Raw genomic sequence first — 23,362 nt, forward strand, 5'->3', positions numbered from 1 at the left:
GTATTTTTCTAATAGATTGTTCCAAATTATGTAATAGTTGTCACCAGTAGGTGGAATACCCGAGCAAATTGTAAGTGCTTTTCCGGAAAGTTTTCCTATAAGGTATTGAGCCTTTTCACCTGGAGACAAACCAGTGTTCTCATGAATAAGAGTTTTAAAATTTTGGTAGAAAACGGGCCACTTGGAAGGGGCTCCGTCGAAAGAGACTAGTTCTAAAGGCGGTAATTTTTTTACGAAATCCTGTTTGCGACGCTCTGTGTTGGCCTTTAGTTGTGCGATGGAGCTTTGCACCGAAAGGATGTTACAGTACAAATCGTCAAACGAGTTGAGTGCGGCAAATGTAGGTTTGAGTTCCTCATCATTTTTCATATAACACAAATTAAGTTCGTCAATAGTATCAAGAAAATCCGATCTTGTTTTTTCAATCGAATGCATGCGAGACATGAAAATTTGTTCAATCTGAGGGTCGGAGACCTTTAGGCTGAGGTCGTATAGTTCCTGAACCCTCTGAAAAAGCGCTTCTTTTTTAGCTTCAAGCAAATTAATTTTGCGTTTTACTCCCTCCATTGTATTGGTAGGTGAGCAAACACACGCACGAGAGCTAGCGTTAAAAAATGAGTTGAGTTGAGCGTATTTATTTATAATCCAGTAGGAAAATAAAATGCGTAGCGTATGTAAGCGAATTTGAAATTGAATTGAAATAAAATTTTAAAAGATTGAATTTAAAAAATATACGTGTTTACAAACAACGAGTTGACGTTTGAGCGAATAGTAATTTCTAGAATGTGTCAAATGTCAAACGAATCGAAATTTCCAAAAAGAATGTGTCAAACGAGCGAATTTTCTAGAATTTTCTAGAGGGTTGTCAAAATGACGGATGCGTGAAAATGTGTAGTTGTGATTTTATGTAAGTGTAAAGGATAGGAAATGAACCATGCGGCTCGGTAGGACCAGAAAGGAGTTGTAGGAGATTGGGATAGGAATGGGATGGGATACCTTCGATTGAGCAGACTCCACAGGACGGTCCAAGCTTGGTTCTTCTTTCACTTTCACAAACACTTGAATTTTATTGAGATGAGTTTAGCGCGCGATTTGGGTTTATTTGAATTGGTTTATTTTGGATACTTATTTAGTAATTAACGCCCAGATAGGTAGGCGAAGCGGCGCGTTGCGATGCGAGAGCGAGACTGAAGGTGGGAGGGAGAGGATAGGAAAAAGGACTGTCAGAATGAGTGATAGAATAGTGTGACATGAGTTTGAATTGCATGAGGTTTTAATGCTGGCGCGTACAAATAATAATATAAATCCTACTAGCTCGATTGATGTTTTCATTTAATTTATTTAAACCAGGTTACCTATAATAATATTTTTTCGTTAATTCATGAAAATATCAAATTAGCCCGTAATCCTGAGTCCTGATACATAAAGTTAGCCTATTAATTTAACACAGGTACGACTGTACTCAGTGTTGCACTATCAAATGCAATTGACGCGCCTCTATGCCAGGGTTTTTATGTTCCTGGTCAGGCTATAATTGAATTTTAAGTAATAAGTATCGTTCATAAATACGGGACTACTAACAATTGTTTTTTCATCGACAACTTTTCATTAAACAATGATCGTTCATCATCAGATGACAAGGACAATGTACATTTTCCCCATCCTTTTTTTTTCAAAAAAAATACTATTAGAAGACCCAAAAAAAAAAACAATTCCACACAATCGCAACGGCAGCACTATTACCAAGTGTAGAGTTACCCCGTTCACGCGGCGATGTGATATGACGTGCGACAGTTGATTATGAAAGTGACGTATCAGTTACTGCCATGATGGATCTTTCTATTGTAAGATACATTTAAGTGTATTTTTTTAAGTTAATACTGTTTAAATCTCTGATAAACATTTTGAGCTTGGTGTGGCGTGAGAACGACGTGTAGTTTTCATATAATTTAATGGCCGCCTACGCTGTAACACGCAAATGATGTCTAGAACTGTTAAGATTCAATCTCTGTACCGAAATTCTAAGAAATACTTGTACATGCTTTATTTACTTTGCCTAGCCTACTAGAGGCATATACTACTACATTTTCAGTAAATATGAGTCACTTTTCTCACAGGATATGAAAGCGGTCAAAAACTTTGCCATAAATGGGAATTAATCTTGAAGCACTATGATAAAACTCGCAACATTGTGTTACCGTTAAATAAAAATATTTAGATTGTTATTAACAATCTCAATATAAAAATAAATAATAGTCTGTCAGACGCATCGGCGACAAACTTTCAATCTGTTTATAAAGCATAATCTCCACTCCACATAATCTACATTTTTATCGCCCCAATTTCAACAGCACTCACAGACAGCACGTCTTGCTGTCAGCCTTATCATATCGCAAAAAAGTTATCACAACGCAAATAATTGACACCACCCGCCGTTTAAAAAACGTCTCACTCAAAACGCTAGTGACGTCACGTCCGCCCCACTCGACGCGTGTCGTGTGCGCGTGTCTTAACATGCGTGCACGTGTGCAGGAGCCCTTATTTTGTTAAGCTCAGCGTGTTGTTTTTATTTAGCGTAAATTGCGTAGTAGTTCAGGGTTTGACTCTATTAAAATAGTTTTTTAAGTCAAATTTTTTTATTAAATTATATTTTTAAATGTACCTTGCTGAATGTACTCTGTGTGGGTTTTTTGTTCGTTCGTTCGTTTCAGCCGAAAGACGTCCACTGCTGGACAAAGGCCTCCCCCAAGGATTTCCACAAAGTCCGGTCCTGCGTTTTTTGTACAAATAGAATAAAATAAAATTTTAAGTAATGTAATAACACTATACACACACTACAGAAAAATCACTGAAATGATTGATGTGATTTTTTATAATAATGTGCATGAATTCCGTAAAACTGTCATATAAGCTCTTTTGCAGGAGTATTACTGCCAGAGTTCTACTTTGACCATCATGACTAAAATCCCATTATAATGTCATTATATCCTATAACTGTCAAATACGGACATGTCGGCATCAATAAATGTGTTGTCAGTAATCAAACCGCACCTGACTCCCAAATATCGGGAATCAGCAGCCGCCGGGCTAATGAAGATCGTGTTACGGTGACAAATTGCGCGATATACATCCTACCGACCAACTGGCATGTGACAGTATCCTGCTACTAATTGAAACTTTAGGTCCTACCGACCGAGCTATGACTTTGTGATGATGATGATGCGTGAAAAACTGAAAATAATATCGCACTTAAAAGATCCAGTGATATGAAAGAATTAGAAAGACTCTCTGGACTCGGAGGTTTGGATTTACACCCCAGGTGATGGGACACATGTGTTAGCTGAAGTATTTGGTAAAAACATTGGCAGATACCAATCATGAAATGATCCCATTAGGCGGACCGACGATCTGGTGAAGGTCGCGGGAGGTGCCTGGATGCGGGCGGCGCAGGACCAATCGTTGTGGAAATTCTTGGGAGAGGCCTTTGGACGTCATTTGGCTGAAACGAATGAACGAATCATGTAATTATTCCGTGCTTTACGAGATTATCATCGATTGAGCTAAATCGATACGTATATGACAAATAAAAAGTAAATTAAAAAGATACTCATGAAGGTTTTAAGATATGACACCAGGTCAAGAAATAAAGACACCATCTTTTTAGGTAAAACCAATTTCGGACTTTTCCAGAGGGCAGAATTTAAAAGGATTAACTTATAAATCCGAAGGATTCCACGAGTCCCACGACCCAATCTCTTGACAGTTGGAATAGCCTATTCCAAGATCAATCAACAACTTTGGCCAACTTCAATCAAAAATTTTCCAATAGTATTATCTTCGGAAAGAATGGACCGGAGCTTAATGAACTCATTATAAAGTTGCTAAGGGTAGTGTTTGGAGTGGTTTAAATGATGGAAAATCGCGATTATTATTGCCTTTAATCAGAACACTATGGCACCCATTTCTTAAAAGCGGACATGGAACACTCCGACACTCGGCAGTTCGATGCCAAAACTGATGAGCTATGGAAAATTGGTTCATAATCGGCGGAGATATTGCGTATAAAAAAGTTCATCCCCAATTTTCCACCCTTGGGGGTGAAATATTTTCTTCAAATTCGCATGAAACCACCCTTTTGATATACCTATTCAACAAAAAAATAATCGTTCAAATTGGTTTATAATCGGCGGAGATATTGCGTATAAAAAAGTTCATCCCCAATTTTCCACCCTTGGGGGTTGTTTTTTTTATTATTAAATTTAAATGGGACCACCCTTGAGGTATTACCTATACGCCGAAAAAAGATTTGTTCAAATCGGTTCATAATTGGCGGAGTTATCGCGTAACAAACATAGAAAAAAAAAAAAAAAAAAAAAACATACGGGTCGAATTGAGAACCTCCTCCTTTTTTGAAGTCGGTTGAAAATACATAAATAATACACCCTTTTTAAGCTCATAGATGCCAGCTTCACCATAACAAACAGAAATATGAGCCCACACCATTATATCACCGACACAGCATGAGCATAGCAATTACTCCGCTCACCGTCTGCACTTAGGTTCTCACGGTCTCCGCTAGGGGGCGCTAATTAATCGGCGACGACTTTTCATCCGTTGATTGGGTCGCGGGCGGAGGGATGTCATTTGAGGCCCCTCAGAAATCTGGTGGGTCTTGGGACATTGGAAATGTCACGGAAAAGGTTAAGTATCAATCAAATTGTGGCCAGTATTCATTTGCTTTTTATTAGGGTCATTAAGCTTGAAATTAGTTGGTGATTTCTTAAAATACTTAACTGTATTAGAAGAATATAGTTTAACGGTAATTAATACTACCTAATGTTGATGTGAAGAACGTACCTTAACTCTTAAAGTAAAGAGACATTTTGACAGGTTTACCTGTGGGTTTAATCTGGCACGCGTAATAATTCTCTGGTAAGTAACAGCTTATAGAGAGTAAAAAGGTATTGAACTAAAATTATCACCAAGTCACATCTGTACTTATTCGTCGTCTAGGCAAAGCGACTTAATTACATGAATAAATATTAATGTTTGTGCTACAACTGAGACCGCGAGCAATTCTGTCGTGGTAAATAACATTGATAATGATCGTTTGCCAAACCTTTGTAACAAATCATGTGACCCAAAAACCAATCAAGATATCAAAGTACGTGCTAAAGTGCAAGAGCCTTTAAATGTTAATGTGCCAAACTTGCGTGCAAATATTTGAGTTCTCATCAATATGCGCATTATTTGCCAATCATTGAACTTGCTCGAATATCCTGGATCTAGAATTTGGGATTCGATTTGGACTGCTTGCTTACATTGTTTTCCAAAAATCGTGACTTGGTTTTATGACTTGTGTCTTTAGGTACGTGAGCAAAAATCTTGCCTTTGTTCTTTATCAGAACACAAACTAATCCTCCATCGTAATTTTGCAGTGTGAACCTGTGCAAAGATTCATCTCTATCAAAGATTATGAGTTATGATTATTAAACAAATATCACTAAAATCACACTGAGAAGTCCAATTAGGAAGGAAAGAGGAAAAAGGAAAAACCAAGGAAGGTTTAAGGCTATAACATCACCTTACGGCCAATAGGGGCGGAGCAGTAGAGAAAAATGTTGCAGAAAATATTATTCAAACTATTTTTACGCGTACGAAGTTTCGGGCACAGCTATGTATGGATAATCATCAACATTTATCCAATCATTTGTACACTTTGATATCACATAAAACCAACCTTTTTAAATACCTTAATAATGAATGCATCGACAATCTACTCCTACCTTCTTTCACGCTGTTTGGTTATGATTTACTGGTGCTTTCCCTTATCAGCACAGAATAATTATTGCGGCGTCCTACCTCACGTACGTGGCCATAGTTTTGAAACGCTAAATGAATTTGAGCCCGTAAATTCCACCGCTGAGAATATCCGCCGGCCTCTGCATAAAGTAAGCATAAATATCACGCGTTCTATCGGACGGGGTGAGGGCATATTGTATGGGCGACAGCGATTTTACTAGCTAGTTTCACTTTCTAGACACGCGGCAACGTGTCAAGCCAAGTTTAAGCAAAGGAACTGGGTAGCCAGCAGCGCAGAGTGTAATATTACACGAACCATTTGGTGCCACTTTTGACCCTTCTCTATTAGGTTTTACTTTAGCACGTCAAAGTAGAAAAAACTACCGGTAATATATCTATCTATCCGAACTGTTTATTGCTGTGTGTGGTATTTCCAGCTTGATATAAAATCGGCGTATCTTTAAAAAGGAACTGCTTTCTTTAAGAAAGAAACAGCTAGCTTGCTGACAAGGCAGAAAGTAAATAATTAAAAGAAGTTGGCGAATCCATTCTACCCGAACCTCGTTTATTATGACATAATTTTAGAGTTATTTTTATAGAGCAACAATCTCTGCTCTACATTTTGGCGAACTATTCGCCAAACCGGTTTCTCGAACTTCGAATAGTTTGATCTTACCTTTCTAGTGCAGGATAACAATAATATCATTATACAGTAATTTTACAATAACATCGCTAGTCCTACCAGCCAAACCTCCTCCCAACCCCTACGTTAGCTAGGAGCCTGTAACCCTGAAAATTGCCATGAAGTAGTTAAAAAAGACCTTGAGAGTAGCCCTTCAAGCCCTGCAAATCGAGACACAAGAAAATCAATTGTTACGCGGTCACATGCGACCGCTTAAGGATTGATGGAACAACCAAAATATATTTTATTTTGTCAAATCCGCTTTTCCTAGCACCCAAACCTCTCTCCTACCCCTACGTTAGCTAGGGGCCTGTCTGTATATTTCACGGGCGGCCTGCATTTAATAGCCTGGCGGTTCCCCGATAATTTTATTATCGGCTTTTTTTCTGCCGATGACGTGCCAGCCAGTTTTGCTTCAATAAAAATAATGGCGCTAGTTCACATTAAACTGCGGGGGTCCTTAGATTTGGAGGACAAGCGCACCTGTATTAGATATAGAGATTGGGATGAGGAGGGAAACCTTTATAAGGATATCATTTGATGTACAAAATTGCTAATATTCCCAGTAACCACTTCAACTAATATATTATTAAAAATGATATGATACGACTATCAAAACTGTTACAGTCCAACGATCGATGGTCGATTGATGATTTTTTTTTATATTTTTGGACAATTTCACACAGCGCTATAATCTAGCCCCAAAGTGAACAACTAATATAGCTTTAGTACGAGGGGCTAACGGGCCTATTAGTAATTTGTGTAATAACAAATTATTAATAATCTTTAAAAAATATGCTTGTGTTATGTGGTATTGAACTGGCAACCTCTCGAATCGGTATTTCTGATTCTTACATTGCACTATGACTACCGAATTCGCCTTTTATCAATATTTTTGTCAAGGTTATATTTATTTTATCATCGATATCGACAGTTACTTCAGCTATCTAATCAACAATTAAAAAGTAGCCTTATGGACCCCAAGGAGATTGATACAAACCCCTTACAAACTTGATAGAGACTACTGGTACTCAATCGCTAATACAGTAGGGGTTCTTAGACCTATTTGTAATAGCCAAAATAAAATCTCCTGTGGCGGACAGTTAATTGTTTATGGTAAATGAAATATTATAATGAGTTGATCTGTTTTTAATTACTTTTTGGGATATTTTTTGCCGTCTCATTCATAGTAGGGGCTAATAAAGAACTTTTTTAAGTGGATAATATAACGTCAGTTAAAACTTGAAACCGACGATTATGATTAAATTCAAATTCAAATATTTATTTGCACATTAAGTCCTAAATAAGGGAATTTGCAACTACAACAAAAATAAATTGTATACCAACATGGAGCAATAAATAATTTGAATTTGAACATTTGATAAAAGAAATTAGATAGAGACCAACATTTAATAAATTCAATATCTTATTGTGTGTAATAATTTTGAAACGGGACTGCCGTAGAACCGCACAGGTGTTTACTTTTATAATTCTATGGCAATATGTAAATTTAAATATTCACACAATAAAAACCAACAAATCATATCGAACGATATCGACTTAACCAGCCGACCGTTATTAATAGCATTTCATGGGAGCTAACCCTATAATTACCTTCAATATACAAATAATCATAGACGTGGTAGGTTCACTCTGTAAGTACCTGGAATCTGGACTTCGTTTACATATTGCTAAGAAAAATAAAGTTTTAGAAGTATCTTTTTTCTATTTTTACTGCATTCGTATTACCTCTTGGAAGTTCAAAATTAGTAACCGTTCAAATATTTTGTTTTATTTTGTTCGAAAAACATACAGTGAAACAATAACAGACTACAAACCACTGCTTAAGAAACTTCGCATATACAGGGTGGCCAAAACAGTGAGGTCTAAAAGAAAAATTTAGATTCCTTACATCAAGGTGTACCTAAATCACCCCCATGTATGTAATACGATTGTGCTTAGTTTAGGAGATAGAGTTAATTTTGTGATATTTTAAAATTTTGTGACCTAGTAGGCTTTAAACATTTTTATCTTTTTTTTGGGGTGGCTTTTCTCAGATTTCTTTTTTTCGACAGATTTGTTATTAATTGCAGATGTTTGAAAAAAATAATCTCCTCCCTATCTTTGATTCAAGATACAAAAGTTTTGCTAGAAACATTAGAATTATGCTTTTATCAGAACACTATCAAATTTTCAACTTAAAAGTTTAAGTAAAAAAAAGAACTTCCATAGGTCCAAAACCATTTTAAAAACTGCGCCGTTTCCTGAACATTCATAATAATACAAAAAAACATGTACTTCTTAATGGGCCACTATTTCCTGTAATCGGTCCACTAAAGTGGTAAGTCGGAGATTCTGTTACATGTTTTTGACTTTCTTAGAGTGAATTAATATTGGGAATCCTCTAAGTTTACATCACGTAGAACAGATTTAGAGCAGTAACTGGATAGAACATGTTTTTATTCTCAACAAGGAAGGTCTTGCCCTTCATCACACCTGGTGGAAACTGATGATTAGGCTGAAGGTGGAAGGGAACTTCAACTACAGAGGAACTATGGCTTCCCACCTCCAAATTCTGGAACACATTGTTATTTTAAGTAAGTTTTAATGAACATAAACCAAATATCCCTCCTTCTTCTTCTCACTGTAGTAGGTATTTCAAGGGTAACAGTAAAATGTAACAACTGCCTCTGTCTTCAAGTGGTAAGAGGTAAGTTTCAGAGGTCCCGGGTTTGATTCCCAGTGGAGGTGAAATTTTCTGCTCGGTTTGGTTGGCGGTAGGGTGATCTAAGTCTGCCTGGCTAGCAACTCTATTTTCCTAAGTCTGTCACTATAACAATAATGTTAATAGCATTACTGTATTCCGGCATTTGGAGGTAGGAAGCTATAGTTCCTCTGTAGTTGAAGTTCCCTTCCACCTTCAGCCTAATCATCAGTTTCCGCCAGGTGTGATGAAGGGCAAGAGCTTCCTCGTTGAGAATAAATACATGTTCTGTCCAGTTACTGCTCTAAATCTGTTCTACGTAATGTAAACTTAGAGGATTCCCAATATTAATTCACTCTAAGAAAGTCAAAAACATGTAACGAAATCTCCGACTTACCACTTTAGTGGACCGATTACAGGAAATAGTGGCCCATTAAGTACATGTTTTTTTGTATTATTATGAATGTTTAGGAAACGGCGCAGTTTTTAAAATGATTTTGGACCTATGGAAGTTCTTTTTTTTACTTAAACTTTTAAGTTGAAAATTTGATAGTATTCTGATAAAAGCATAATTTTAATGTTTCTAGCAAAACTTTTGTATCTTGAATCAAAGATAGGAAGGTGATTATTTTTTTCGAACATCTGCAATTAATAACAAATCTGTCGAAAAAAATAAATCCGAAAAAAGTCAACCCAAAAAAAAGATAAAAATGTTTAAAGCCTACTAGGTCATAAAATTTTAAAATATCACAAAATTAACTCTATCTCCTAAACTAAGCACAATCGTATTATATACATGGGGGTGATTTAGGTACACCTTGATGTAAGGAATCTAAATTTTTCTTTTAGACCTCACTGTTTTGGCCACCCTGTATGTATAGAATAACAGATATTATTTGTATTTGTAGGTAGCACATTGTGGGAGTTTTTAATATTTCAAAAGCATTTATTTTAAGACAATTAGGTTTATTTAAATAATTTAACAGAAATGACAGATAGAGTCGAACCTAGCACCAATGAGCAAGTTCAACTCGACAATATGGTTGAAGTGTTGGAAAAATTGATGGTTCTAATGATTGAGCCTACTACATTCATCTCCATATTGATAAACTATGACTCTGTCTTATAAATTAAAAACATGACATCACCAATCCCTCTTTGTAATCGCTCATTTTACCAATACCGATATTTATTTATACGTTTAATGTCCCCCCATATCCTAGTTGTAAACAAAAAATGGTAATGATGTGCTATAAAACTTGCTTAACCGTAGACTTTATGCCTTTGTGATAGAGGTTACGAAATAACAATAAAAACGTGATGCCAAAGTACAAAATAATCCAGTAATACCATTTGAATTTGCAAATCGTTCGCAAACGAAACGAAATTGTTTTGTTGGTTAAAAGCAAATTAATTAAACTTGCCTTTTCTCTTATAACCTGTTTATTTAAAACGCTAAGACAGAGTCAAAAACCCGCCTCTCTTCTTTCTTGAATTTTCTGTAAAACAAAAACAGCTGAAGAAAATGATTCTTCTTTTATCTATTCACAATTTTATACTGATAAAATATGTACATATAATAAATAAATTATAGCCTCTAGCTTTTGGCATTACGTTGCATCAGTTATCAGATTTTATCCTCATAATATTTGATAGAGCTACTGGAAGTAGAACGTACTTGCTGACTTTTCTTGGCTACGGTCTTAATTCGGGTTCAAAATAGTGATGTGGGTGAATACAATAAAATAAAACGGTCGGTCGGATATCCCTTCGGTAGGGTTCAAATCGATTAGCAACGTGATAATGTACTTAGCGTGATAGCTGGGAACGGGGGGATCAGATGGATTAATTCGATACGTTCAGTTTTTTAAGGGACAGATAATTGAGATTTTAAAATTGCGAATGTTTTGTAAAGGTTCTGTGCTTGCCACATGGTATTTCACCGATTTTGATAAATAGGGTTGGTTTAACGTGAACTAATAGGATGATTCTACCCCAAATCTAGTTTATCTTTATATTTGGAACCTACATTAAAATATATGAAAAAATATGATTCCTATATACATAATTAGTACATTCCTAATAAAGAATAAGTATGTGAACTATAACGATACGGCATAAATATTTTCCACTAGCGGCCGCCCGCGACTTCGTACGCGTGGACCCCGTTTTTCCCCGTTTTTAATATTTCAATATTATTTACGAACGTCAAAAGCAAATTTGAAAGATGGCGCTTTTTTGTAAATATTTTTCACGTCTTAGGTATTTATTTATTGAAAGGTTTGTCACATCACATATCGTCATAAATTATAGCCTATATGTTATTCTGGGTTATAAACAATAATACTGTAAAGTTTCGTCGAAATCCGTTCAGTAGTTTTTGCGTGCAAGAGTAACAAAGATGTCACATCCAGACATCCATACAAAATTTCGCATTTATAATATTAGTAGGATGTATTCAGGCAGCTCAGGCCTCTAGCTAGCAGAATCGACTCGGAACTAACCGAATTACAATTCGGCCCATTAACAGCCGTCTTTACATCTTACTTAATACAATGAACATCAAGACAAAAACAAATACTAATTAATTCACCAATGTTATGACTGCACCTCTCATTACAACCAAGGTTTCGACACAGTTATGACATTTTTAAGGCACACCCAACGATCAAGATCCATAAATCTTAAATCAATTACCATCGATCATTCCCAGCGTTTTGACATGACGCGCGACAAACGCACAAACTCAATTGCAAGTTCATAGCAAAGTAAATCATTCAAAGCGCTCAACACCAAACGAATCGATTCAAAAAACTGCGTTCATTGAATTGCCAACAATGAAAATCGCTATAACAAAGCATCCGGTGATGCGGTCCAAGTGATGGGAAGTTAGAGAAAAAACATGTCTGAAAAGTCATTTTTTTTTTTTTTTTTTTTTATTTGTGGCAACCAAACCTCTCTGGGAGGTTTATTTCTGCCAATGTCGAGTGAAAAATATTGACATAGTTATCAATAGAACGTGGGTGTTTCAGTTCTATTGATTTTTCATGGATTCCGTGGAGTTAAGTATGCCCGTAAGCAGGTTTCGAGACGCCACCGGGTCCAAAGCGGGTTGTTCATACGACAACCCACTCGACACTCGATGCGCGCTCAAATTCGAAGTATTTCAATGTTTTTTATAATTTATCACTTCACTGCACTTTAGAACACAAAATAACACCAAATTTGTACACTAAAGTCCATTAAATAATAAATTGAAACCATTAAAACAGATCGACCATGCTTCCCGTTCAACTACCCTCCACGGAATCCCTGAAAAGTCATACATAGGCTGAGTTGCTGTTGGACTTCAACTTTGACAAACGTCAAAAATCTGTCAAAACATACAAAGAGCACCGGTTATTGTCACTGTTACGGTTAAAATAAGGTGGTGCAACTCAGCCTGAATGTCACAATCTTTGCAATCGACTCCACCACGATCTTCGTTTGTTTTAGCTAAATGACGGCCACTGCTAAACATAAGATTTTCACAAAGACCGGTCTTGTATTGCCCGCATCCAGTAGCTTATCGCTACCTTCACCAGATCGTCGGTTCACCTTGAGGAATACCTGCCTACACTACATCTATCGTTTTTTATGTTTGTTTATGTAGGTATAATATGTATTGTATTTCTTTCTTATTGATACTTGACTATTATTAATAAGAAAATGTATTTGAAAATTTGACATTTAATGAACATTATAAATAAATTTCTTATTCTTATTCTTATCCAAGTAAGCTACATGCTTGTATTAGGAGCAACTTTATTACAATAGTCCAGTCGGGAACTTCTAGCTACGGGACTAGCGCTCCTTGAAATTCTGACACCGACATGTATTCATTAAAGTATTCATGTAATAAACAATTTGAATTTGAAATCGTGCACCATTGGGCTATTGCCACCTCAAAATTAAACACATTATCCCCTTTATTACAATTTATTGTGCAGTCGGGTAAAAATTATACATTTATGACGTCACCCGCTCATGCCTTACGTCGCATCCACGAGAGTCGCCATAACAAAGCCTTTGAACACTAAAAATAAAATGAATTCCAATACAATAATATTTAAGCATTGTTTCACGCAGCTTCGATTGCTCCGCAAATAATGCAAGGACGTTTTAATCACTGTAGACTTAGGTTTTGTTTAGGCATAAGTTTGATGGCAGTTTTGAAATGCTTTAATGTAACGACTATTTTAACAGAGTGTGTTGATTTGAATGATGAAGTACCTCATGAGAATATCGGGCAGTAGTTCAATGAAAACGCCCAATTTTTTACTTTTTGGCGCTCCTTGGGAGGCTTAGGTAAAGCTGCATCTAGCTACTGGTTGATGACATTTAAATACTTTTTTCTTGATTAATACAACTTAATACAAGATCTCCTGCCAAACGGAAAAATACTGTAATTTTTTTATCGTAGGTCCAATAATGTAGCAATATCTTGCTGGACGGGGTATAAACTATACTAGTATAGATCCAGAGTTCGGCTCAAAACTGATCATTTCAGATCTCTATCTAGACATTGTATTTGTTTGAGGAGGTACGTGCCTACGTCAGTCATTCATTGCATTCGATTTTTTTATTTATTTTATGAATAACTTTTTTTTATATCAGCTTTTCATCATAAATTCCTCATTCAATATCAAATTATAAAGTGCATCAAAAACAATATATGAACCGTACACAATTAGCTCCACCGTCAGTATTAATGAAATATACTTTCATCATCCTCGCATGAATAGAATGAAGGGTTAATATGATAGCCATTAAAACCGCAGAGGACCAACTGCCAAAACGATTTCGATATGTCGACTCTATCTGACTCTGTCTCACATATCACAATTATGTTGTGAGTGAGAGAAACGGATATAGTTTAACAAAACTTGTGTAAATGTAAAACATATTTATTGTATTGCATCGAATACATCCTTCCCATTTGCTCATGAAGGACTTTAAAGCTGTGAGAGAGAGTGCAATAGAGTCGAATGTCAAAATCGTTTTGGAATAGAACCCCAGTAGCCGCAGGGTTTACCGTGTTGAAATGAATTTGCATTCGTGTAATCAACTGCCGAAAGTGATAAATAAAAAATATTAATGACTAGCATTTGCCAGCGGCTCCGATTGCTTTTATTGAGGATTGGCACACAAATGCTTTATGAAGGATCTCTTGAGAAATTAAGAATGATGGTGGTAATTAATATGACACTCAAGAATAAGCTTTGATCCTTACAAAGGATGGTTTGGGATTGGATTCCTCCTTACCATATAAAAGAGCCACCATGGGCGTCTGAAAATTTAACCTTTTTACACGTAAGATGATGTACAAGGCAGACCTAATACCGGAAGGCATTATCTACCAGTTAACTAAAGCAGATAAAGAAATGGTAAAAAACTCAGAACAGTATACATACCTACTTAAAATAAATATTATAAAGTACATAATGTCTTAATGAGTAAAGGCATAAAAAATTCGCCGCTGCATAAAACGAGTAGCTTATTAGTAGGTGCTGGTCGATTATACAATGATTTATGTACGCTATGAAGTTTTTATACGTTATAAAACAGGTTATCGTGTTATGCTGAAAATTTATGTTTTTCCATATATTTTTGTAGAAAATTTTAGCCATACGCTGTTATGATAAAATCAGTTTACGCTAAATATTTTTGCTGGAAAATTGAGCGAACACCGAACCGGCACTAGCCGTCAAATACTCAAACTGGCTTTTCTAACTGGAATATTTTAACATTTGCCCAACCGAAATTACTTTCACACACAAACGACGAAAATTATCGTCTTTATTTTTAACAAACACGCAAACGTGAAACTATTTGCTTTAGGGTCAGCGTATACGGACATCTTTTGTATAAGCTGCTCCGCGACGGCTTATACTTTTATTAAATTGAGTAATTAGCAAGTTACCAAAACAAACGCCTATTAAATCTAAAGTTTGGGCAATGAATTCAAACATGCAGACTTTATTTAAGAACAAGTTAAAATCGTGTTATGTATTTCCCCACTTGTGACAAGCCAGTGGTCATAACACAACAAAATAGCCTAAGGTGGGTTGCACCTTCTCACTTTAACTTTAACAAACGTCAAAAATATGTCAAACTCAAATATACAAAAAGCACCGGTTATCGTTATAGTTACGGTCAAAGTTAGATGGTCGATTCATCCGAAGAAATTTTGTTCGTAGTACTAATTTAAGAGCTTTATTTATACACAAACGAACAATGATGATGAACGAATAATGATTAACGACCATTGATCATGATAATAAAATTTTTGTAGAATGAAAAACGATTTTATTGACTTTTATGACAATCTTAAATACTGTGGCACTGTCTCACAAAGCAGTGATGACGTAATCTTCATATCTCAGAATCCACGTGTGCGTGCCGCCTTACGCTTTCTTCTGTTTTATGAATTTGCACAGAAAATAACATTATTTACTCGATAAATACTGAGAATGGGAACTTGAACGGCCAATTTACAAAATCCACTTTTCTGTTGTTGACAAGTAATTTCCATCAAAGGTAGGCTTTTACGCTACAGCGAATTTAGCAAACGGTTCCATTTAGCCTTTTAATGTGTAATTGGAATTAATAGAAACAAAGATTTCACTTAACTGGCAGCTTAGTTAAAAAGTAGGTGCCTAAGCTGGAAGGAACTGATTATGAACGTTTGTAATTATTTAACGTTACTTTTTTAAATAAAAGTTAAGTGAAATAAATAATTCTTGGAACAAAATTTTCTTGAAGCTTTTCGCGTTCAAAGTCGTTCAGATTAATTTTATGATTGTGGAAAGTTCTCGAGTGGGCAGGCCTCCTACTAGGTAGACCGACGATCTGGTGAAGGTCGCGGGGAGAGCATGGATGCGGGCGCCGGGCAGCGCAGGACCGTTCATTGTGGAAAACCTTGGAGGAGGCCTTTGTCCAGCAGTGGACGTCATTCGGCTGAAACGAACGAACGAACGATAGTGTAAACTATTAATTTTACTAGCTTACCGCCCGTGGCTTCGCCCGCGTGGAATTTTGTCTGTCACAGAAAAACTTTATCGCGCGCGTCCCTGTTTCAAAAACCGGGATAAAAACTATCCTATGTCCGTTCCCGGAATTCAAACTATCTCTATGCCAAATTTCATCAAAATTAGTTCAGTGGTTTAGGCGTGAAAGCGTAACAGACAGACAGACAGACAGAGTTACTTTCGCATTTATAATATTAATATATATATATAAATATATAATATATATATATATATATATATATATATATATATATATATATATATATATATATATATATAGTAGGGATGACTTGCAGTTGACACCCGTTATGTTTCCCTAGTAATATTAATATGAAATGCGAAAGTAACTCTCTCTCTCTCTCTCTATTAGTCCCAGGGAAAAATATTATATGATAGTTTTTATGCCAATTTTTGCCCCTCTTGATAATAATTATGGTCACCAATAATATCAAGCATAATCGAAGTTGAACATTCACACTTGCAACATTCAATTACCCACAGATGGACATTAGGACACGTCAGAAACATGTAAAAATAATAAAAAAGTATAAACCAACAATCACAGCAGCCGTTTACGATCCATTTATAGCAATCGCATTCCGCAAGAATGCATTTCCATGGCAAACGCACCATTTGGACGGCAGTTAACTCGCTTACATGCAAGGCTTACAGTCGCGAACTATCTGTGGGTCAGGAGGCAATAAAAGTGGGCAAATAATTATTATTCGAGGCACTAACATTTGCATAAGGATCGCCGGTAGAAATAGTGATGGGGAGGCTTCGAATAATCCAACGTATCGATACTTAGTAATACTATTATGAAAACAAATACAGCTTACCTGACGATAGAAACACAAATATTTGTTGTTTGTGTTCTTGAAATAGAATAGAAATCTTGAAATTGAAATAGAATATAAAATAAAAAAATATGAATATGAAGTCGGTTACAAATTGCACCACCTTTTTATCACACCAAACAAAAGCGAAACAAAGTGATAATATGAATTGATAACCAACACACTCGTAAAATTTATACATATGACCATTCTACACAATTAGCGCCAAAATTAAATAGAATTTTAGGTTAAAAAAGCTCCTCACGCCAAAAATGAGTGCTTTTAGCAGGGAGTAACCATAACCGATATTATGTAGATAAATCATTTTATTACCACAACAACGCCAACATGTTATATTTTGCAAACGATGACTAAGAAATTTTACTATGAAGCTTTTAGCATATTATTACAGTATCGATAGTCAGTTTCCGACAACACTAACACGGTTTGCTAGTGAAAACACGCGACGCGGAAAGGCGAAGCAACAATTTCTGTGTAAGGAAGTACATTAATGTTTTCGGCCGCTTCCATGTCTGTCTTATCGGACAGAAACCGCAATGTATGGGCTACAAGGACGTTCGATTGCTGCAGTGTATCGAACGGAGCAGGGTTGTCTCAACCAATAAGCCAAAAAAAGTTGGCAAGCAAATTGTGGTTATGTTTGGTCAAATGTTTCCACAAATGAAGATGTAGAGTTGAGTGTTTAATGTCTTTTATTCGTTGCTTGAAGCATTGATAATGGGCACTTCATGAATTATGAAGTATTTAATAAGCCTACATTAAGTGTAGTGTCCACTTAAACAGCCTCTTTAAATATGTATGTAGTGTTTGAGTTTTGTTTGTTCTTTGTTTAACTCTCGACGGATAGTCAGCGGCAAAGTGCATGACTAATGAAATGCTCTACCAAAAATATTTTTTGTATGTCTTCTTTTCTGTTATGTTATGTACGATAATTTTAATTTCATTTATCATATTACAATATTATCCGGATAATGTAAATGCGATCTGTGATGAGCAAAAGCACAGAAGATGCGTATTTACTACTATTCGTGACCTAAAACTGCGAACTTCTTAGAATTTTAAACTTTTTTTTCTATAATTAACTTCAAAGCTACGCACGACTGTCGGAAAATCGTAAAAACATAGAAACTTACAGTTTTGTGGTATTTCTTGTTAAGTATTTTATAGGGTTATCAACTCAAGTCTACTGCTTCTTTTTAGCACTCCATTCTCAGTATCAATTACTATAACTCGCAGCCCTACATCCGCATTACGCTATCAACGCATACGCGCTCAGGCGCACGCGCTAATCGCCGCATCACTTCGGTTGATACCGATAATAATATAAGCCTTATAGCAATCGCTATAGAGCCAAATCCGTGGGGCCAAATTGTGCGTTGAGTTGCACAGCTGTTTAATTAAAAGTATATACATAGTTATATTGGATAATTAAGGTAAGGAGTCAGCAGTAACGCTTTAGATTATTTACTTAATTACTTATCTGTTCATCACGAGAGAATTTCGTGAATTTTCAAATTGGGAACAAATCAATAAACTTACAGAAAAATAAGTTTTCGTTCGTTCCAGTCAAATGACGTCCACTGCTGGACAAAGGCCTCCCCAAGGATTTCCACAATGAACGGTCTTGCGCCGAACAACAGAAAAATATTTCAAACACATTATTTTGGATGGGGTTTGACCCGTTTATGTTGAAAGACATTCAAATATTTAAACTCATCTTAACAAGATAGTTTCAGGAGTACCATTTCCCTAAAATATTTTGAGTTGTTCTTGGAACATCCAGGGAAATATTTCCCCATTCAGACATCCCACCGACTGTATAGGGTTTCTCCACATGAGACAAATTAACGAGTCGATAAGATCTCAGTCGCTATAAAAGTTGGCATTACGCCCTTGGATTAGACCAAATTTGCTGCTCTGCCAAAGCAAGATACCATCGCATTGGGGTGATATATTTTTGATGGGTGCACGACGGCGGATTACAAAAATGGGGTGGTACGAGATAACGATTTGCATTGTATTTGCGGATTAAACATGAATCGGAGTAAAATAAATACGATTTAGAATTACTATTGGAAATCTCAGTAATTTAAATAAAAATACTGGACTAAATCCACCTCCTGTTCCTGCCGCTCGCAACTCTGTATAGCCAGGACTTAAAGCTTAACTGCCCATAAACTCAACCAATGAAGGTTAAGTCAACCTACATCATAAAATGACAAATTCGAAGTAAAAAATTGACACACCACGCAGTTCCGATAATTTGTTGATACTACCAAGAAGTGGCACGAAAATTAAAATGTCCCATCCTATTATTTATTCCGATTTATTCTTCCGAATATCAAATAACCACTGTCTCTCCAACCCCACTTCAAAGAGGACAAAGTTCGTCCGATTATGTAGGTTGTTTTGTTTCCGCATTACTCCACAATTCCACATATCCAGGGATTGATTCGGAGATCGCGCATGCATTATACATGCGACCTTTCGATCACGATAAGGGCGCAAAAGGTAGGGTTTGCATACCTACCTAGAGATTGCGTCCAGTGAAAAAAGCAATATCCATGTTTTTGGTACTTTGCTGAGGTAGCAGATCGCTTGGACACAAACCGTCGTTCCTTCATTTGGGAAAATAATCAGATAGATGCACGGAATAGAAATCAAGTGTTTTTTACTTTGTGGGCCAATTTTTCAGTCCTGTCTTCTTACTTCTTAGTAAATGAGTAGAAAAGAGGATTAAAGAGGTCGCGGAAGGTGGAAGGTTAGATACATAAAAAAATATTCTACTAAAGAAATCTGCTGATACAATAATGGGACAAGTGCCACATGATATGGACTACTATGGTGTCTTTATCATTTGCATTAAAAGCACATAAAAAATTTTGTCTTAGAATTTTCTTGCTTAAAGATCCTGCCTGACATGCCTTGAGAAGTCTTTTGCCTACTAAGTAAAAACAGCGCGGCAAAACCGGCAAAGCCCACCGGCGTTTTACCATTTTTATGGTCAAGCCTAGATTGCATTTGCGATACTGCGTTTGATTTCACTTTAACCGCTCTCTGATAATGGGTTAATATTTTTATGTTAGTATTGGAATATGAATTTATGATTATTGACTCAGTATCAAGCAGGTTATCATCACTAGAGGTATTTATTAAAATGGCTAGAGACTTAGCGGGAGTGTTAATAGAAACGATGTAAAATTTTCAATTTGCTTTGAGCATTTATTCTAGATAGCTATCTTTCTTTCTATCTACGTAATTCCGTAGAAAACTCTACCTTTTAACACAACCAAACTCGTGTTTCATAATTTTGTCTCTCCCCAAATTCTCTCGAATTAAGTGAGTTCCGACTAAAATCAATTTGTAAATGGAAGTTTGTAGTGAAACCATTTTGTAAATGGTTTAGATCATTTGAAAGATAAACTAATTTAAATCATAAGGAATCTACAACGTTTGAACTACGGTAGATATTAAAGGATAGCCGTATTTGGGAATGCCAAACAATTTTAGGATTTAATTTAAATAAAATTTCCATTAGAATAAGTATGCTTTAAGTCAGAACAGCCTACGTTGAAAGATAATATTATTTTACTTAGTATTGCTGTAATTGCTGCCTCTGTAAGCGTAATAAGAATCTGAACCTTTTCTAATAGTTATATTTTATGAAAAGGAATTATTTTACTGCTGTGTTCCAATTTTCTAAATTAAAAGGGTTATTTCGACTTCTGCTTATGTTAATCATATACCTATACATATGTATTAACCAGAATCAGAATCTATCATACTGCTGGACCAAGGCCTCCCCCAAAGTTTTCCATAACGACCGGTTCTGTGCATCTAGGTTCTTCCCGCAACCTTCACCAGATCGTCGGTCCACTATCAGAATCTTTATTTCCGTAAAAAAACAGTTGGTAGTTATATGAAGATGTTAAGAGTGTACATAATAACTTAGCATCATTGCGGCGTAAATATTTTTGTTACTTAATACTAAAACACAGAATAAGGTTCCACGTGACACCAAAAAGGCAAACAAAGTTGGTTTACAAACACTAATCTCTTACAATGGCGTGTTTTCAAACGGCCACGATGTTGTGACTGCGGCTTTAATACCACGTTTCAATGACTTCTTCCTATTGGTGTTGATTGAATTTGATTTGATTTATGATCGCCGAGACGTGACAGCGTTTGATGCTTGGTTAGGCTGAGTAGATGTTGATAACAGAACGATTAGGATTTATACAGTAGCCGCTACAGTAGTAAGTAGTAGTAAATATTTTTGTTGATAATTTGAACGTATTACAACATACATTTTATGTACAGTAGGTAAGTATTTAGCATGAAAAAAAGACTGTTTTGATATTTCAAACACGAAAAAACCACGATTCATTTATTTGTTTTCCCACTTCAAAAATTTAGATTTAGATTTTTATAGAAAGCCGATCTCTTACTAGTTAATTAACTCATAAGCTCGTTTACCCCTTCATAAAATACTAATTTAATTTATTATTACAATGTTCATTTAAGAACATTAAGAACATTCTACATTTAAGAACCCATGATATAACATTTACAAAGACCGAGACGCTATGTAAAGTTGAACTTATTGTTTAAAGACTTTTGTCAAATTCATCAATACGCGCATCACACGTGTAGAATCTAGAATATTCATTACTAAATTAAAGATCTACTTTCTCTATTACTTAATTAAATAAATTCAAAGCTAGCAACAGTGCCGTAACTTTGTAAAGATCGTTAAACGCTCCAAATAAGCCAACCGGACAAAAAGATCCCTGGACCGAATAGAACTGGTTTCCGAACTGTTGGATCCGAAGGTAAAATTACGAGAAGGTTCCATAGGTAAGCTTTTACTCCCTATTCCGAGGGGACAAAGCTCAAAATGGGATAGAACGATAGTGCGGGAATTAGTGGTAATCTAATGCCTTACTAAGCTGCGAATACTATTTTAGATATTCGTATTTCAGTTCCTAAACTTAATTTCATTAAAAAAAAGCGAAACAAAAATGTATGACCATGATTTTGTGTTACATAATGTACGGTATGAATAAAAATAACCGTCAATTGATTGAAGCGTGGACAAAAGCATGACAAAAATAAAGTGTCAAAAGTCATGTTAAGAACAAAACCTAAGACAAAATTAAGAATACGCACTGCGGAGAAAACTTGAATGCTACATAAATGTTAATGAGTCTACTATATTTTATCCAATAGGAGTATAGGTACCTACTTATCTATGTAAGTAAATACAGGTTCTGAAAGACAAACAGAGCGACACGAACCAAAATTATTAAAGCTCGAAGGGTTTGGTCAAAACCGCATAACTAGTCGCAAGATGGCTTCCTGATTGCTACTGTCGGAACCATCATTATTTTGCCTAGTTTACAGTCTGGATTGTATTCATTTTGACAATGTTGCATTAAAATTTAGTAGTTTGTTAGATGTTGCATTTTGAGTAAATAGATGGTTTATAGATTTGCTACCATTATTATAAATCTAAATTGCCATTATTTTTGAAAAAAAAAAAAAACTTTGTAAAAAAAAAACTCCGTGTAGTAAGCAAATTAAGATTACGTTAATGATGTATGTAATACTTATTTTATTTTTAATATTTAAGGGTTTTTTTTTAATCTAAATCTAAATCTATCATAAATTAATAATGATAACCTTATTCTAATAAGTTGTTTTATAAAATCTCGAGTTGATGTTATAGTTACTTCTTAATGTCAATAGATGGCGCTGAACAAGCGCTCGTATGAAAGCCCCGCCAAAAGTATGCAGACCTGAATCGCGCTATCAAAGTTTTTGATCCCGTTTAGTATATATAGAAAAATTTTACCATGTCAAGTGTACTTGCTTCGGCAGTACATATACTAAAATTGGAACGATACAGAGAAGATTAGCATGGCCCCTGCGCAAGGATGACACGCAAAATCGTGAAGCGTTCCACATTTTTTGGACAATTTGGATAAATGTTTGTAGTGCGGACTGCGGAATAGAAATAAATATTTACGAGTATACATTTTATAAGTCATTCTTTTTGATGAGGATTCATAGCTTTTATTACTGTGCAATGTAGATGAAGGTAAATATTTTTAAGAATGAAAGAAACTACAGTTTAATTACGCAGCGTTATGGACTTAGCTCTAAAATAATTGTTGTGGATAGAAAAAATACAATTTATAAAACAAATCTGTCCAATTAACAAATTGTTTTGTAAAATTAACTAATA

At 35.6% G+C, this 23,362-nt stretch overlaps 1 protein-coding gene and 1 non-coding gene across 2 annotated transcripts in view; one reads left to right on the top strand and one right to left on the bottom strand.

Moving 5' to 3' along the window:
* The window catches only part of LOC135071273 (netrin receptor UNC5B-like), a 132,639-nt gene that overhangs the window by 102,119 nt on the left and 7,158 nt on the right, over positions 1 to 23,362 (bottom strand). The gene's annotated exons all lie outside the window — the stretch shown is intronic.
* LOC135071578 (U6 spliceosomal RNA) lies at positions 22,980 to 23,086 on the top strand. The gene has a single exon (XR_010257293.1). It is a non-coding gene; the product is annotated as a U6 spliceosomal RNA (small nuclear RNA).

This window comes from Ostrinia nubilalis, chromosome 4 (assembly GCF_963855985.1).
Source record: "Ostrinia nubilalis chromosome 4, ilOstNubi1.1, whole genome shotgun sequence".
Classification (NCBI taxonomy): domain Eukaryota; kingdom Metazoa; phylum Arthropoda; class Insecta; order Lepidoptera; family Crambidae; genus Ostrinia; species Ostrinia nubilalis.